This window comes from Benincasa hispida, chromosome 9, assembly GCF_027475165.1.
Source record: "Benincasa hispida cultivar pf3 chromosome 9, pf3_genome.v1.1, whole genome shotgun sequence".
NCBI classification, from domain to species: Eukaryota; Viridiplantae; Streptophyta; class Magnoliopsida; order Cucurbitales; family Cucurbitaceae; genus Benincasa; species Benincasa hispida.
In genome coordinates this window covers 40,878,565-40,894,100 of record NC_143486.1, presented here as the reverse complement: position 1 = coordinate 40,894,100, position 15,536 = coordinate 40,878,565, and the positions used below count along the sequence as shown (strand labels likewise).

At 30.2% G+C, this 15,536-nt stretch overlaps 1 long non-coding RNA gene across 1 annotated transcript; it reads right to left on the bottom strand.

The window, feature by feature from the left end:
* Positions 1–6,251: 6,251 nt before the first annotated feature.
* Positions 6,252–10,504, bottom strand: LOC150033811 (uncharacterized). The gene is made up of 2 exons (XR_016532301.1): positions 9,983–10,504; positions 6,252–6,405 (listed from the first exon to the last, which is right to left on the bottom strand). It is a non-coding gene; the product is annotated as an uncharacterized LOC150033811 (long non-coding RNA).
* Between the last annotated feature and the right edge of the window lie 5,032 nt (positions 10,505–15,536).

Sequence of the window (15,536 nt, the reverse complement as noted above, 5' to 3'; positions counted from 1 at the left end):
GGTATTTTCCCCTCCTTTCACCTCCGCTCCTAATAAAGGATCTTCTAAAACAAAGGAAGAATAAACTTTGGTATTGTTAATGGAAATGTAATGCACAAGAGAAAGATGAGATTTATATTCTCATAAACTGCGCTTCCAACCAAATTGATTAAAAAAAAAAGAAAAAGTATTTACTTTCTAAAGTCAACATCTTACACTTTACATACTTATATATGCATGCATATGTTGTATATACATCTAATACTTACATAGCCATAGCACACAAGTGTAGGAGTTAAATAAATAATATAAAATGATATGAGACGGAGTATCTCTTTGAAGATCAGGTTATGAATTCTTTTAGTTATCGTAAAAAACATACAAATTTCATCTATGAAACCGTACTCAAATGTGTCCAAATATCCTAGGGTATACTCACAATTTATCGGATGATTATAGGAAGGCGAATTCAGTCAAGGAGACATTCTAGGACACCGAATTCATTAATAGACCGAAAATTTCAATTGATTAATCTTTAGACTAATTATTACCAAATACCTAAATCTAGAAATCTGTTATCAATATATAATCTCTCTCGAGGTCAATCTTTTCTCACATCAATTTATCTCTTATGACGATGTTGAACCTATAAACATGTGAAAATATATCACAAAAATGTCAAAAATGCCGATGAAAATGTAATACCCAACTCATCACCCACCCTAACAAAGAAAACCCAATAAGCTAGTAAAAAGGCCAATAATGTTTAAGTCTAGTTAAAGACTAAATGAAAGTTATTGGTAGAAGACAATAACATAATTTTGTTTAAACAAATGATATTTTCTATTGCTGCTTAAAAAGAGCATCTTAACCACCACTTATGGAATGCCAGAACTAACTTGATTGCCAAGAACATAAGTCAATCAAAATGTATGTATTAGTCAAGAACTTTAATATAAAACCAATGAAAGATAGGGTTTTAAATAGCAAACCCACCAAAAACAAGACTAAAAAACTTTAATAGCTTTGAGGGTAAAACTAAAGCTTTTTCTACACTTTTGGGTGAGCTTCCTTAATAAGTTCTAGTGAGCAAAATGTGGTTTGGTCTAACCAAGTAATATTGAGTACAAATTCTTTGTAAAAAAATGGTTTCTCTTTTGTTCATCAAGTTAAAAAATGTAATGAAAACTTTAACGATTTTATTGTTTACTAATTATTCACTTAAAGTTGTAAATTATTACATAGGTATTCATTTTGCTAAATCTAAACATTACGATTAAGGATTTATATATGCAATTATTAACCAATTAAGCTTCTTAAATAATATTAACCTCTTCTCTATCCTAATAGAATTTCATTTTGTGCAACAATCATGAAAGAATTTCAATTTAATCTTTGATAGCTACTATACACACACAATTTGCAAAATGTTGTACTAAATTCATATCCAACTTCAGAATTCAAAATTTTCTTTTATTGGTCAAAGGGTGAAATAATTCTTGTTGCTAAATTTTATCTTCTTGAGTGCTATACACATGGTGGATTTTACTAGATCTCTCCCAGATAAGTCTTAGAAGGAAAAACAGTCTTGGGAATTCTCAATAATGGAAGACATGCTCAGAAGATTTCAACTAATTGTAAGATTCATATATAACTTTCAAATTACTAATTAAAATCAGTTCTCTTTTTCATCTCTCTTTTAAATTTACTTTTTAAGTGAAATGGACCACACAATTATTTGAATAAGAGGAAGAAAAGCTGAAATTACTTTGAAATACAACCCACATTGAAATCAGGAAAAACAAGATTTGTTAGTGTTTTAAAGAAAGATAACAACCATGTTAGTGACTAATATAAAATATGTGTTAACGATTGTACTTTGAAATTTCTATTTCATTATCCAGATAATAATAATAATAATAATAGGATCTTTTTTTTTTTTAAATGTGGAAAGAGGAATCGAATACAAATTTTATGTTAATTGAGCTAGACGTATTTTAACATAAGATGACATTAGTCATAGTTACAACTCTCAATAGCATTAGTGACATGGAAGAGAATATAAAAATGATAAAAAATGATAGATCAATATATATAATATTAATTAGATGTTTATTAACCAATTTTAATTTTTAAATTAAGACCTCGATATTTTAATCAATATTAACATGCCTTAATATCAACTTTTTGGACTTACTGTCATGTCAAATTACATTTGACTTCACTGTTGTTGGAATGCTTTGAATTCGTTTGTTTACGATTATGACCCTATAGTTTAGAGTAGTGCGTTATATAAACTCTCTAACCCTAGAGGCATCGTTGGTGTATTCTGAAAAAATTCTCTCTAATAATATTGTTCTCCCTCTGCCTCGTGGATGTAATTAACACAATATTAGTGAACCACGTATATCTCTGTGTGGATTCTTTTAGACTTTTTGTATTTTTTAATTGTTGATTTCGTAACAACTATTATGAAAAAATGAAATTGACGAACAAAAAGAAAACGATAAAGTATAAATAGTAAAGATTGACACAAAGAGTAGTTTTATTATTAGAAAGAAATATCAAATAATACGATAGATACAAAGGTGCCAATTAGAGGAGAATATTAGACATACTTGGTTATTTAGAGTACTCTAACATATAAATTCAAGTAACAAAGAACCTCCGAATATTGACACAATGGTATGATATTGTCCACTTTGGTATAAGCTCTCATGGCTTTACTTTTGGAACCATCTAGAATGCCTCATACCATTGGAGATAATTGTCATCCCTTATAAACCCATGACCATCCCCTTATTTAACCGATGTAGGACTTTGATTGCATTCCCACCCAACAATGACTCTGGTTTTGGTTTCACCAAAATTTTTTTTTACCATTGGAGATAGTTGTTCTCTCTTATAAACTTATGATCTCTTTTCTAGTCCATATGAAACTTTGGTCGCATTTTAACTTTCACTATTCAAACTATAATAAATGAAGATACACAAGATAGTAGATTGAATAATGCGAAAGGCAACAATTAATTTTAGAAATAATGAAATTACCATTAAGCTTATAAACTTTTGATTACTCCTACCATATATTCAAACCCATCATGAGTAGCTATTCAATAGCCTTTCATTTGAATAAATATTGGTAACTCAAATCTACTTAGCCAAAACAATATGAATGTCTCAATTTGTGAAGTTGTTTAAGCCTAAGGAGTTGTTAAATCTGGCTTATGATAGTGTGCTAACATGACTTGATCCTTAACGTATTGGTTAAAATTTGAAAATTTAATTAGATTACCTGAGAGATTAATCTACTATCTCATTTAATATTTTAAAGAAGTTTGACACAAATTTCGCCTACTTTACTAATATATAATTTTAATCTTTCTTTCAATTTGTCTTCAAGTGAGTAAATTTATATCATCTATAATCTTAAACTTCACAATATAAATAGTGTTTTTAGTTGAAAAGTATTAACATGATATAAGTAGTGTATTTAATTGAAAAGTATTAAAAGATATAAGGACTATAGTAAAAAGACTAAAACACGTGGTGGATGTCTCGTTGATTCTTGCATTTCTGGCGTACGTGTAATTTTATTGCTCACACTTGGACACGTGTTAGTAACTAATTTTGTTGTTAAGCCTTCTTCTTCTAGTTTGGAAGATCACGAGGCTTGTTGGATTTCTTCTTATCCTAGTTCAGTGTCTTCTACTTTTAATGAAGATTTTATTTGTATGTTTATCTAATCTTAATGAAGTTTTTTTTTTTTTTTTTTTTTTTTTTTTTTTTTTTAAAAAAAAAAAAAACGACTAAAACATATATTTACTCTTAAAATTAACTTTGTCCCCTATATCCAATTGCTTACTTTCTTTTCTCTTCTGTATGGTAATGGGAGTTGTCATTACTTTGTGATTTTTTGAAAAGAAGAGAAAAAGGTAAAGCATAGACAATGGCAGAAGAATAAAGTGAATAGATCCAACTTTTCCCTTCTCTAGCCCCTTCCAAAAATGAAAAGAAAGGTTAAATTGCAATTATATCCTTAAAACTTTTAAATTTAAAAATTGAGCGGTCAACCTTATCTAAATATTAAAATTGAGCCCTTAACTTACATAATTGTATAAATTGTAATAATTGTGTAAGTCATAGAGTTCAATTTTCATCATTTGAGGGTTCAATTTTTACAAATATTCTAAGTTTGAGGACTCAATTTTAACATTTTTAGAAGTTTAGGGTTCCAATTGCTAATATTGAAAGCTTAAGGGTATAATTACAACTATCACCATACTTTAGAGGTAGTTTTTGTAATTTGCCAAAAAAATAATAATAAAACATCTTATAACACCTATTTGCCATTTCTTTTACTACAATTGGGAGTAGGAGATTCAAATCAACAAATTTCATATTTTAAGTTTTGAAATTTTGTTCAGATTTTATAAGGGTTTAACATGCCAAAAATTTCTCTTTTTCATGTTTGTTCAAATTTTTCAAAATCATAATCCAAAGTAACTTTGTTAAACCAAAGTTTAGAATAGAAACAAGCAACACAGCACGTTCCTATACAGCTTAAATATATATTTATAGTTTGACATATTATTTTAGGATAAAAGTGAAAAGATTCGTATCTTAATTTCTATCGAAAATTTAAATAGCATATAATCGAAAAATATTACTCTGATTCCTATACTTTTGACTTTGTTCATTTTGATTTCTGTACTTTTAAAATGTTCATTTTTGTGCATATACTTTGAAAATGTTTATTTTGGTTCATGCACTTTCAATTTTGGTTTCATTTTGGTCCTTAATTTTTTTTTTTTAAAAAAATGATCATATTGATCCCTTAAAAATGAAGTAAAAATGGAAATGAAAGAACCAAAATAATCACCTTTTGAAAGTACAAGGAATAAAATGAATATATTGAAAGTATAGAGACCAAAATGAATAAGAGTTGAAAGTATAGAGATTAAAATGAACATTTTAAAAGTATAGGACCAAAATAAATAAAAATTAAAAATAAAAGGTCCAAAATAATATCTAAACCAAAAGAATCCAAAGATAAAAATGAAAAATTCATGTATAATTTAAAAGTGACATTATAGCCTCTTATATATATCTTCTATTTTTCAGTTTTTCTTGAAGAACTTTTTCAGCATTTTAAATTCAAAGAACAAAGATCATGGACTTGCATGCATGATGCATCTTCCAATGAAATGAAACCTTTATCTTTTTCCTTTCCCTTTTTGTATTTGATAGAAAAAGTTATTTGCATTATAAAAGAAGAGCGTAAAGAATACTATAGAAAGTCAAGTCATTGTCTTTTATCCAATGATAATGATATTAATTTTCTGTCTATGAGTCTTCTCTAAAATGAAATAAAGTCACACACATTATAGATGTCACATGAGAGATCATAGTGATTATAGAGACAACAACAAAATAACACACTGTAAATCAATGAACAAATACATGGAGATTGAAAACCTAGTTCGATGATAACAGTGACGGATCCAAAAATTTTATATATAAGAGGCACTATGTAAAAAAAAAATTGTAAAAGAAATATGTAAAGAAAAAAAAAAAGCATTCACAGTTTCACATATTAATTAATTTAATACATATTACAATTGCCATCTATAAGTTTTTATGTTTTGAAATCAATCCATGTTAATTTTATTATCTAATTTATCCAATAAATCTTTCTCAATATATGCTTACTTGTGAGTTGTGAATGGTATAATACCTATGTCTTAACGAGAGACAAAAAAAAATTATCTCCTACCTTTAGTTCTGAAATTAATTAAGACAACTATATAGTATGAAAATTACTTTTAAAGAAATGAAGGATATCTTTTTCAATAGAATATTGTTGAAAGTAAGAATTTAGGTTGGAAAAAGATCAATGAACAATAAAAACTATTCCTGGTTTTTCATCTTTTAATTTTTTTTAAGGCGACTGTTAGGAAATTTTAGTCAATATACTTTCAATTATCCAATTTAATAAAAATATACTAGCATTAGAGACTAAAATTAAGATTTATTGAAAATAGAGAGACTAAAATTCAACAAAGCTCATACGTTGTTGAGACCGAAATGTATTTTGACCTCTTCTTTTTTTTTTTTTAATCCTACCTTCTTTTTTTTGTTATTGGGGAAGCACCTACACACTACACACGCAGGAGAAGAACAAAATTCAATTTTTTAGTGAAAAAAACTAAGCATTGAACCCTCGACCGGTAGTATCATATTTTGGTAAACTATGCTACTCTACACACAAATTTTGGTAGTTAAGGTGAATTTTTATACATATAATGTAAACAATACTGAAAGTTGTATTAAAAATACAAAAACGGATAATTTGACGGGCGCACCTTGGCCCTAAGTGGATCCATCGATGGATGGTAAACTACCTATATCTGGGAGGCTGTGTGCCTGGAAAAAAGAATTTACTAATATAAAAATTCAAACATTTGCAACGTTGTACTTATTTGTAAAATAATAACGATTACAGTGACACACGTGGAGTCTAACTTATTTGTTCACTAGGCTCCCCCTAGATGTGAGATTCCTTCTCGATCCAACTTAGACTCCCCCTAATTATGTGAATATTAGTGAAGAAATACTTAGGCTCTTCCTAAATGCGTTAGACTCTCTCTCACCATGAAAATATCTTTCTTCCTTCTTGTGAAGTCCTCTTCACTTGAAGAACTTAGGCACCCCTTAAGTTTGTGAATTCATTCTCTATGAATGAAATCTTAGGATCCCCTAAAGTTGAGAATCCCTTCTCGATCTACTTTACCTTAGACTCCTCCTAAGGATGAAGAATGCTTCTCGATGTTGAAACACCCACAACAAGAATAACTATAGAACAAACCACCAAGAACCAAGCTTATGTCTTGCTTTATGAACAATGAACACTACAAAGAGTTTCACACAAAAGTATATGCAGCCACCCTAACGCACAACAGAAATATGAAAAATATCCACAAACAATTTTGGCAAAACATAAACAAGGAAAGTAACCCAGAGGAAATAAAACACAGTATATTTCAATTAAGAAAAGAAATATTCAGCAGGAACAACATCCTCTGAAAAATCCTTCGAGACATATTCTTGAGACATCACCAAAACCACACAAGAAGCAAAAACCAAATCCCTTAAACAAATATATAGCCAATAACAGGTGTACACGAGTTGGATTGGAGGATTTTAGACCAATTCAAAATTTTAGGTTGATTGGGTTCGTTACCCAAAAGATCTGGACAGGATCTCAAACCCAAACCATAGATTTTCGGGTTATTATTATTATTATTATTAATTTAAAATACTCAAATTTATTAATAATACATGATTAATAACTAATATCTCATAAAATTCAAATGGTAAATATCAAATATTTATGATATCTATTACAATCTTTAAACAAAGACAAATATCGTATGAATCCTAAAAAAAACATTAAAAATTTACAAATTTATCCATCTTCATAGTCAATGAAACATTAAATGAAGACATACGTATGTGTATTTGGTCAACCGGAAAAAAAATTATCAACCCAAAACCTAATTCAATCTTAGATAATCCTAATTGTTTGGATTGTCGGGTCATGAACACTCTAGACAAACATCAATTCAAGAAAGTTGTTTAATTTATGCATGAATTCAATTGTCAATTCAAGGAGTTATTAAAATTTTGTAGGTATTTTAATTAATCAATTAGTATGGCATTCATATTAATTTGTTGTTTTTTATTTAGAGTGGTCAGAAATCAGAATCAAAAGTTCTAAAGATGCGTTTGGATTGAGGAAATAGAGATGAAAATAAGGATGAGAATAGGTAAGGGATACGCATTCCTTTGTTTGGTATAAGTTTTGACACTTTAGCATGTGAATAAATTATTCTCATACATTCCTTTAATCATCGATGATATCCATCCAAAAGTGTGAGTTTTTTTTTATGCCCACACTCTCTTTCTTTTTCATACATGAATTTATAATTTTATTTTATATTATTAAAATTAATTAATATATGAATATTAAATTTATAATTTATAAAATTACATTAAATTTTAAATTATAATATTTGAATTTAACTACTCCATATTCATAAATATATTAATTAATTATATAATAAAACGTAAAGAATCGATGCATTAATACTATTAATTCATTAATACATTATGTATAGAGTTAATTAATTATTATTATGATGAATATTTTATAAGATTATTTTTTAATAATTATATTTAGTTTATTATTGATTAATTATAATTCATTATTTTATAATCACAAAATATTATATTTATTTCTTTAAATTGGGTTTGGTTGTTTTATTAATTAATACATCATATTTATATAAATTCATCAAATTCATATATCTATATACTCAAGTAAATTCAATTATAAATTACTCATTTTACAAATATTTGTAATTAATAATTAAATTAATATTATTATTTGATAGATAAGTAATTAACTTTACTCAAACTTTGAATTCAATTTATTGTTTATCAATTAATCTATAAAAAATTTATAGAGGTGTTCATGGTTAATTTTATATATTAAATACAAATCTAATTTGTTACCACAAAATTCTAATAACATTCTCATGTACAACTAAACGCAGTCATCCTCCTAGCAATCTTATTCTCGGGTTTTTTATTTTCAGACATACTTAATTTCTAGGCATGTTTAAAACCTTAAACCAAACGACCTCTAATGGTATTTAGAAATCGAAATGGAACCATAAATATTATAATTAAGAAAATTATTTTAAATGACAAAACTAATAATAATAATTAACTAATTACTTAGATATAATTTTCATAATCTTAACTAATTAAAATGCATTACCAACGCTTCGTTTGATAACCATTTTATTTTTTGTTTTTGTTTTAAAAATTAAGCTTATAGACACAATTTCCATCCCCAAATTTCTTTCTTTATTATCTACTTTTCACTAATAGTTTAAAAAACTAAGCCAAATTTTGAGAACTAAAAAAAGTAACTTTCAAAAAGTTGTTTTTGTTTTTAGAACTTGGATAAGAATTCATCCATTGTACTTAATAAAGATGAAAATCAGGGTAAGAAATATGAATAATATAAGCTTAATTTTAAAACAAAAAACAAAAAAATGATTACCAAACAAGGCCTAAATAATGTGTCAATAAATTTTAATAAAACTAGTAATAATCCATTATTAATGTTTTACTTCATATTTAAAATTTGATACAATAATAAAAAATATAACTTGTTAAAAAATATACCAACTAAAACTGATTACAAATTTTGTTAAAAAGAATATAGGCTAGGCATACGATATCTAATATAAATATTTTATTATTTAACAAAATCAATTATTAAATACTTGACAAATTAAATTAAAAAACGAATTATATGAGAGGATTAGATATGTCAAAATAATAGATTAGATTTTTATTTTTATTACAACGAAAACTGAGAGAGAGAAATAAAAGTTTATAGGAAAAGTTACGATTTTGACTTCCTGTTGTAGGATTAGTTTCTATTTAGTTTATAGATTTCAAAATATTACACTTTTAGTCATAGTATGATTTCAATTTAGTCATTCGATTTTAAAATGTTACAATTTTACTTTTGTGATTTGAGTTTTGTTTCAATTTGGTCTCCAAGTATCAAAATTTACACTTTAAACCTCAATTTTTCACTAAACATTCACTTTCAATTTTTAGTGTTAATATCTATTAATTAACTTAAGATAATAATGAAGTGAAAATAGGATTAGATAGAGTACTTTCGAAAGCAGGGTCAAGGTTAATGTCACTCATAATTTGTTCTTCTGAAACTCTGGCTTTTGTTTGTTCTTAACCAGGTTCACTAGTAAATACCTTAGAACTACCTTAAGGTTTCAAGGTAAAACTACAAATTCATGCATACTATCAGGCGAATCCTCAGAAGACGATTTATTCTTTTTAGAATATATTTCAACACCTTTTCCTATAAATCAGTCAAAGTAAGAGACAAAGAACTTACTTTTTCTTTTTCTTTCGTTTCCACTGGTTGACCTGCACCAGATCGCCTTCATTTCACTGACAATGGAGGGACACCAACTTTTTTCTTTGTAGAAGGCATGCCGTGTACACAGACACCATACCTGTTTGTAGCAATCAGAGACACATCCTCTTCGACTAATCGTTTTCTATTGGCTTTTTCCTTATACCTCACCATTTTTCTTCTAGACGTGTGAGCACCTGTTCTTGTACTCAGATCAGGGAATGAAACACTCTAAACACGAGTAGGCCTCCACACCTAACAGTTGAAGATAAAAGTCTCCCACGATTTTGAGAGGACAACAAGCACACTCAGTTTGGAAACAATTCAAATCTGGAAGACAATTTGAAATTAGGCACCATTCAATCTCCCTTAATCGAGTACTAACTGGATTTAATACAGTTTCATTTGTATTCGTCCATTTGGCTTTTTGCACTTGTTGGGCCCATAAGGTTTGAAAACTGGCCCAAAATAGTAGTTGATAATCTTTTAAGATGTAGAGACATAAGGTAGCTCACCTTCAAAATGATCAACATCGAGAGCCTTGGTAAATATATTAGCTAATCAATATTTAGTGTTGACATGCTCTAACACAACCTATTTACTCTCTACAAGATCATGAATAAAGTGATGTCTGATGTCTATGTGTTTAGTCTAACTGTGTTGAATAGGATTCTTTAATATATTAATTGCACTTATATTGTCTGAATAAAGAGTCATGATATTTTGTGAGACATCATACTCTTGTAACATGTGTTTCATCTAAACCAACTGAGTGCAACTACTCCCTACAACAATATTATTAAGCTTCAGTAGTTGACAAGGAAACATAATTTTGTTTCTTATTGAACCACGAGATCAAGTTATTTCCAAGAAAGAAATACACTCTAGAGATACTTTTTCTATCTTTTGAACTTCGAGTCCAATTAGCGTCACAATACGCAACCAAAGAGTTATTTGTGACAAAAGAGTATAATAAACCTACTCACTTGTCCCTTTTATATATTTGATTATTGTTTTTGCGCTAAGCAAATGACTCTTCTTTGGACAAGATTGATACCTTGTACACGTCCCCACAACAAAGGCTATATCTAGTTTCTTAGTTGTTAAGTAGAGTAGACTCTCATCAACTGTGTTCCTTTTAGAGTTTTTTTTATAACTTTACATGTGTTGGAGCCAGAGTTCTCTTAATACTAGTATTCTCAAGGCCAAATTTCTTCATCAAATTATTGGCATATTTACTCTGAGAAACAAATATTCTCTCATCCAACTGCTTTATTTGAAAGCCTAGAAAGTAGGACAGTTTCCCTACCATGCTCATTTTAAATTCTTGTTGCATTTGTTTCACAAAGTGCTCAACCATGTCCTATGATATTCCTCCGAAAACAATGTCATCGACACAGATTTGGACTACAAAAAATCTCTCTAAGTTTTTCTTTACAGAGAGTGTTTTATCAACATCACCCCACCTATACCCATCGTTGACCAAAAATTGGGTCAACAATTCATAGTAGGCTCTGGGGTCGGTTTAGGACCATAGAGCACTTTGTGGAGTTTATAGATATAGTCAGGATGAGAAGAATCAACAAAACCCTTGGGCTGAGCAATATACACTTCTTCCTTCAGATACCCATTTAGGAAGGCACTCTTCACATCCATTATGTATAGTTTAAATTTCAACATGAAATACCAAGGAATAGTTTAATTTCTTTCAGCCTCGCAACAGGTTGAAATGTTCAATCGAAGTTTATTCCTTCTAATTGATTGTAGCCTTGAACTACTAACTTGGCTTTATTTCTGGTCACATTTCCATTTTCATCAGTTTTATTCTTGAATATTCACTTTGTCATAATTACATTCATAAACTCAAGTCTAAGAACAAGTTTCCAGACACCATTTCTAGAAAATTGCCCAAGCTCCTCTTGTATTGCATTGATCCAACATTCATCTTCAAGAGCTTTTGTGACACTCTTTGGCTCCTCTTGGAAGAGAAACAGATATTGTTGATCATTTTAAGATAAGTAACTTTGTCTTTCCTTCTCGTTGTTACCCCTTCATTAGGATCACCAATAATGATACTGGATGGAAGGTTTTTAAGAAACCTGTTAGAAGGTTGCTTGTTGCTTCCTTCTGTCTGTTCAGAGCTATCTATGATGCCTTCCACTGGAGCACACACACTCAGATTAGAGGGCTTATCAAAAGGAGTGTTAGAAACATCGGTATTGACAAGTGGAGTTGAGGAAGAGTCTTTTTCAGCTATAAAGAAGGAATCAAAGGAAGTGACATTATCCTCAATCACAACGTTAATGGATTCCATGACAGTGCAAGTACGTTTATGAAAACTTGGTAGGCTCGGCTATTTGAAGAATTCCCAAGAAAAATTTCTTCGTCTAACTTTGAGTCTCTTTTCCTCCTGGCTTCTCTATCAACCAAAATGTAACACGTACTACCAAAGATGTGAAAATACTTTATATTCGGTTTTCTTCCTCTCCATAGCTCATAGATAATGCTCGACGTTCCTGGTCCCAAACAATCCTGTTATGGATGTGACAGATTGTGTTCAGAGCCTCTACCCAAAACTGAGTTGGTATTCGATTGGCATGCATCATCGTATGATCCATTACTTGAAGAGTCCCGTTTTTTCAACAACACTGCTCAATAAGCCTTCCATTTTGGAGATAAGACCGGATGAATAGCTGGGGACATATCCCTGCAAGATGGAATTCACTCGTACCCGATTTAAGGTTAGCAAATAGGTTGTTCTCTTAAGTACTGATTTCAAGTCTTGAACAATCGGGGCCCTACCTTCTCTTGATAGAGAAAGGGCTTATGAATCAAAATTTTTCATTAGAGAATCAGTAGGAACTTAAGGAACGAGATGTATTCACAGGGGTAAAACGGTGATCTTGACCGAACTGTGATTACGAACGACCTGTGAAGGATCGACTTACTGATCATGGTTATATGAAGTGGACATAATATATCTACAGTGAGAGGAGTTCAACTATAGGCTTTAGTGGAGTGACTCATTAGTTAACGATTTTGCTAGGGTGTAATGAAGGCCGAAAATTCATGGTGAATTCTAGTACTTTGGCAAAACTCAACAAACTAAGAGTTCTAAGGCTCTCTACCATGATCACTTCTAATTCGAACAATATTCAACTCTTTTTCACACTGTAATTGAAGACAAATAATTTGAAACATAGAGAAGGTGTTAGTTTTATCTCTAAGAAATCAAACCCAAATGTATCTTGAAAAGTGATTGACTAAGACATATTGTTTGCCTCCAAAATTTTCTAACTGCATAAGACCCATAGATCTATATGTAGAAGTTCTAGAACTCCAGATGACCTAAAATAGCCTGTCTGCTTATGAGAAGTGTGAATCTGTTTCCCAATTTTACAATCCCTACATATAATTCCTGCTGATATTGATAGAGGGGGAAAACTAGTTATAGCATTCTTGCTGAGAGCCTTTTGAATGATCTTCATGCTTATATGCCCAAGGTGTTTGTGCCATAGGTTAGCTTCATCTTTCCTTGAGAGATGAAAGACTTACAGAGAATTTTCAAGACTTCATAGATAACAATTATCAGACGAGTGTGTACCTGTCATGAAAAGAGCCTTGACATCGTCTATAAGAAGACATTTGTCTTTGGTGAAACTTACATTTAGACCTTTGTCACAAAGCTGAGTAATGCTAATGAGATTTGCAGTAAGCTCCTCAACCAACATTACATCATTCAATTTGGAAGACTTGGATAATTTAGAGTTCCTTTTCCAATGATCTTACCACACGCACCATCACCAAAAGTGACTTTTCCTGAGCTAATAGATTTGAAATTAGATAAATAGCTCTTTTCACCAATCATATGACGCGAGCTACCACTATCAAAGTACCAATCGCCTTTGGCTAACGAACTGAGAGAGGTTCAAGACAACATTGCATCTATCCTGAGTGTTCTTTTCTCTCCAAACCTGTTTCATCGTACTCTATCGTCCGTAATTCTAGAAAAATCGAGAAATTTTCTTATGAAAAGAGGACCTACAGAGATCTTTCATTAGCTAGTAGCAAAAATGACTTTTATGACCTACTTTGCCACAATAGTGAAAAATCCATCTTCGCCTAGGAACACGGTCACTTTTCTCAATTGCATTGAGAGAAGGATGTCTTGTAACACCATAAGACTCTAGATCTTACGATCTAACAAACTCAATCTTTTGCTTCCCTTTAGTCTATTTATTAGGTTGGCTACTGCCTATTGAAAAATCGAGTTTGGAGTTATCACTTGTTTTTCCTCTCGTTAAGATGTTGTCAAGAGTCTCAGTACCAGTATTCAACATTCTCACATTTTTGCTCATAGTTTCTTTTTCAAATTTAACTTGTGAGAGTTCTCGTTTCAATTATAAAATAGTGGACATAAACCTAATGATTGTTAGAAATTAAAGTTTCAATTCTTTCTTTTTGTATATCAAGGACTTTCTGATCTTCTTGCCATTAAGAAATAGAGCGTGATACGAAGGATCTGATTCTTTTGGGCTCGTAGTATCAGAAGACTTTTCTGCATAATCGTCAAATTCAGAGACCTCATAAGATGAGTTGTCTAAAGAAATGTTACAAACAAGAGCTTTGACATCTTCCTCTGAGACAATACTATCTTCTGTTTCAGAATCAAACAGAGTTAGAACATACTCTTTACTTTGTTTTTTGAGGAAAATTAGGGCACTTAACCAAAATGTGACCATAGCCACTACACTCCCTGCACTTAATATGCTTTTCTCTTTGAGACCGAGCTGGATAAAACTTTTCAACTTCCTTCTTGTTGTTCTGATGTCTGATCTGATTGGAGGGGGAAGAACCACCAGACTTATAGCAGTACACCTCTTACCAAACCGTTTGAGTACACAATTAAATTGTTTTGAAAGTAAAGATATAAGATAAGCAAGAGAATCTTCTACCTCTCTATCATGATCAACAAGTTCTTCCTTAACAAAGAATTAAAGAGAAATCCCCTTATTTTTCTTCTCGATCTTAGAATCCAGAGACATCTCAAAAGTAAGCAAGGAATCAAAGAATTCATCGACTCTCAACTTGGTTATGACTTGGGCTTCCTCGATAGCAGTAACTTTCATAAAAAAATTTTAGACAAGTATTTATTTTGAGATTTTCTCTCCGAGAGCAAAGGATTTGTTAGAAATATCCAAAACTTTAACATTAAAATCGGTAATAGACTCATCATCATGCGGTGAGTGAGTTAGCTAAAGTAATGAATTGATTACAAGTGGTGGTGACTGATGATGCGTCGAATGTTTTATGATGCATGGAATGATGAAGTGAAGATGATGATGACAAATATAAAATCAGTTATACAGCATGCATAAAAGGAAAAATGAATTGATAAGACAGAGTTGAGAAGGGTTACCAACATTTTCCTAAGTGGTGTATAAGTTATGTGTCCATGTCATTAACTCATAAATTAAAGAACCTACCTCTCAGTTTTTTTAGCCACATTTTACCCTATCTCTAGGACAGATGC